Source organism: Dendropsophus ebraccatus, chromosome 2 (genome assembly GCF_027789765.1).
Source record: "Dendropsophus ebraccatus isolate aDenEbr1 chromosome 2, aDenEbr1.pat, whole genome shotgun sequence".
Classification (NCBI taxonomy): Eukaryota; Metazoa; Chordata; class Amphibia; order Anura; family Hylidae; genus Dendropsophus; species Dendropsophus ebraccatus.
In genome coordinates, this window is record NC_091455.1 from 211,818,864 (window position 1) to 211,823,333 (window position 4,470).

Sequence of the window (4,470 nt, forward strand, 5' to 3'; positions counted from 1 at the left end):
TTCCCATCATACCTTGACAGGCATGATGGGAATTGTAGTTTTGCAAACAGCTGGAGGGACGAAGGTTCCCCCATCCCTGCACTATGTCAATCATTCAGTCATCATCCATAAGGTTATCAGACCCAGCAGAAGATGCTGTGTACTTCTACTTAAAGGAGTAGTTCACCCATAATTTTTTTTTTTTCAAAAGAACTGGTGCCAGAAAGAGCCAGAGATTTGTAATTTACTTCTATTTAAAAATATCCAATCTTAAAGTACTTATGAGCTGCTTTATGTCCTGCAGGAAGTGGTGTATTCTCTCCAGTCTGACACAGTGCTCTCTGCTGCCACCTCTGTCCATGTCAGGAACTGTCCAGAGCAGCGGCAAATTCCCATAGAAAACCTCTCCTGCTCTGGACAGTTCCTAACATGGACAGAGGTGGCAGCAGAGAGCACTGTCAGACTGGAGAGAATACACCACTTCCTGCAGGACATACATCAACTGGAAGACTTGAGATTTTTTTAATAGAAGTAAATTTCAAATCCCTGGCACTTTTTGGCACCCGTTGATTTGAAAGAAAAATTTTGGGGGGTAAACTACTTCTTTAAATAAATTTACATACAACGTTGAGTAACTAAGTAAATATTACTTATTGTTTGTTGAGCCGTATGCACAATTCTGCAGGTTTCAGAGCTAAGTTCTGCCGTTGTTTTTTTTTCTGGCTTATGCTTACAGGCTATGTGATGTTGGTAAAAAGCAGCTGCCTTTTATTATAGGGACTCACTGAGCCAAAACTTTTGACAATTTCCATTTACAGCCAACAGGTTTATGAATCCAGCTCTGGGTATACTAAAAGCCGTAACTCAGTACTATATGAACATGTTGACCCCTCCTCGCCAGCAGAATAGTGAGTGCAGCTCTGGAGTACAATGCAGGATGTAACTCAGGATCAGTACAGGATCAGTAATGTATGTACACAGTGACCCCACCAGCAGAACATCGAGTGCAGCTCTGGAGCATAATACATGATGTTACTCAGGATCAGTACAGGATCAGTAATGTATGTACACAGTGACCCCACAGTGAGTGCAGCTCTGGGGTATAATACAGGATGTAACTCAGGATCAGTAATGTAATGTATGTACACAGTGACCCCACCAGCAGAATAGTGAGTGCAGCTCTGAAGTATGATCAGTACAGTGTATTTGCATCATTACCTAGCATCTAATGTAGATTTTATTTTGTATGCATAAATGTTTCTAGAGAGACATTAAATCTATACTCTGTACGGAGACATAAAATACTTTGTGCCTCTTATCCAAGTTTTTAGCCATTCACCATAGTACAACACAGTATAACACAATGCAATAGATTCAGTGTAATATAAGCACTGCTTTACTGCAGGCATCATGGGAATTGTAGTGCTGGCGGTTCCGCATCCTGCTTTTATATAAAGCATATACCCCCCAGGCTTCACTCTTGTCTCCGCACAAGGGCCTGACCATCGAACGATTTCTGGGAATCCAGCTGTATGTCACCATTGCTCCATCACTAGGAATAAGTTAAAGTTCCTAACTATAGGAATAGTTGCAACACATCAGAGTAGAGCAACATTCCCCAACCTGCGGCCCTCCAACTGTTGCAGAACTACAATTCCCATCATGCCTTGAGAGCCATAGGTTGGGGAACTCTCTGGTTGTTCATTTACTTTCAGCTCTTGGAGAAGATGAATCCCCTGTGGTTAGAATATGGTGTCCTTCTCTTCCTGGGCATTGATGATTTGAGGTTTGGATGTACTGACGTGACTGTGAGCGTGTCTGGGTGTATAATACTGGTTAACTAGGAACATAGATATCTTATGATGTATATATTTTAAAGCTAAGTTTTATTTATTTCAAAGTTCTGTTTTTATTCTTCTTTTAGGCTATATCGAGACATTGTGTGTTTATTGGTAATGTAATGATATAGCCGTAACGTAATAGAAACTCCGACTCATGTTTCTAGTTTATTCACGCCCTTAGTTTTACCACCGAAGTGAATATATTATACTATATAATCCCTTTAATCCGCCATTCATGGGTTCCCTTGGTTATATGTGATTTAGGCCTGATCTTATACAAGAATTTCTGAATGATAGGATGTTGTGTTAAAGGAATAGTAGAATTCTCTGCAAACTCTTCCTTTAAAGGGATTCTCCAGCGTTAGAAAAACATGGCCACTTTCTTCAAACTGGAGACAAGACTGGTGCTGTCTCTGAAAGAAAGTAGCCATATTTATCTAATGCTGGAGAAACCCTTTAAAAGGTTTATCTAGGATTAGAAAAACTTACTTGTTTTCATCCAAAAACAGCGCCACCCCTCTTTTCAGGTTGTATGTGGTAATACATCTTTGCTTCCCTTCCCAGCTGTCGTGCTGTTTCTGGAAAAAATCTTCTATGTTTTTGTAATCCCAGATAACCCCTTTAAGACCATGTCCAGCTTTATTATGTGTATTGTATATAGGGATCAAGTGTAAAGCAATATAGGAAATTATGTAAAAGAAACCGGTGACCTTCTTGGAGATTAAAAAAAAATAATTCTGTCTGCCTTTTTTTCCCCTCGAATAACAATCCACTGTCTGGTTTGGTAGCTCATCCCCGTGGAAGTAAAGGGACTAAGCTGCAACACCAAACCCATCCTATGGAAAAGAGTAATACAGTTTTCTGATTTCAGATTCCCCTATGGGAATCCCCTTTAGGCCTGAGAGTGTTTTAGTAGCTGAAACTCTGTGATGGACACTTACATCTCTACTTGCTTCGAAGGGATCTGAAAGTTCCTTATTTTACTCTGTCATTCACACAAATGCAGCAATGGCAGCTTATATACAAGTTATTTGCTCTGTTCTGTATATATTTTATACTTCGCCAGGGGCCGGTCCGCTGCATTATAACTATTTAAGGTAGCTTCACACACACACACACCACATTGCAGCTGATTTTCTGCTGCGGATCCGCAGCAGATTTCATGTAAGTAATTGAACACAGCATCAAATCTGCACCATCAAATCTGCTGCGGATCCTGTATGTGTGAATGCACCCTTAATGTAAGAGTTGAAAAAGCTCTAGGTTACAGATGGGTGAATGTACTGTCCAATCACCAAATCTCCAAGCATTGGTGGGCAGTAGAGATGAGCAAAACTCAAGCAAGTTTCGGAGCGTTTGGCATTTGATTACCGGTGGCTGAAGAAGTTGGCCGCAGCCCTAGGGAGTCTGGGAAAACATGGATACAGCCTATGGCCTATGGCTGTATCCATGTATTCCCGGACTCCCTAAGTCTGCATCCAACTTTTTCAGCCAATGGTAATCAAATGCCGAACGCTCAGGCTTGGATGGACCCAAGCATGCTGGAGTTTCGCTCATCTCTAGTGGGCAATTTGTCTATAAGAGTAGTAGTAAGAGCTTTCCAAGTGCGCTGCTTCCCCGAGAAAGTCATACCAGAATTTCCCAGGGAATTGGAACTCCAGATAAAGTCCTTTAGAAGTGGAACTTTTGCTAAACAAAACTGATCAACCTCCAATGCCTGAGATTCATCCATTTCTATTGGAAGTTTGATGATCTCTAGTCCAGATATTTGGGCAGTCTTTTCCAATGCCATTGCTGAAAGTCTATTACTGTTCCATTGGCAAAGTAGCGATACAATGCTTTAATGGGTGTCTATTAGCGATGAGTGAACCTCAAGCACACTCTGGTTCGTCTCCAGGCAGCAAGAGTCAAATGCCGAATGCTCGGACAAACCGGAGTGTTCTCAGGTTCGCTAATCTTTAGTGTTGACCATCTGAGAAGGTTCTATTTACATGATTGATACAATATCCTATTGAAGCTGATCCCCGTTAAGATGGTCTCCAGGTGAAGCCTAGCAATATAAGGACCCCTTTTCTAGTTCTGTAGCATAGACTGTGATGTAGGTATCCAGTGCAGCCCTCTGGAGACTCCATATACACTATTTCCTTAGGGTGCGCTGCATAGACGATGCATTTTATATTTAAGTCATTTGGGTGGTGGAACTTGACGGCTGCTGCCTGTCGATGATTTTGGGAACTCGGGTTTTCCTCACGCAATACCATTCGGGGTCTGGGCCTGTTGTGAATGAACTTTGTGAAGCCTAAAGTTTAGGATGTGCTAATATTTTCTGTTATTTATAAACGTGTGCATGTGTTTACACCCTGATTGGCGTTATTCTTTATTTAAATTATCTTTTATGAAGTGTATATTACGTATCTGGGAAACAATGAGGAAATAAATCCATTTTAACCTCCTTCTGGTGTTTTGTCGTCAATTTAACTTTTGACAATGATAAATGCGCAGACTCGGATTACAACGTGACCATAAAGTTATAAACGACAAAAAGGATACAATGGCGGTGCAATATTGGCGATGGTATGAAATGGAGAAGTGGATGTTACAGAACTAAGAAAAGGGATGCAGAAGGAAAACGCTGTAACATGGAGAAATA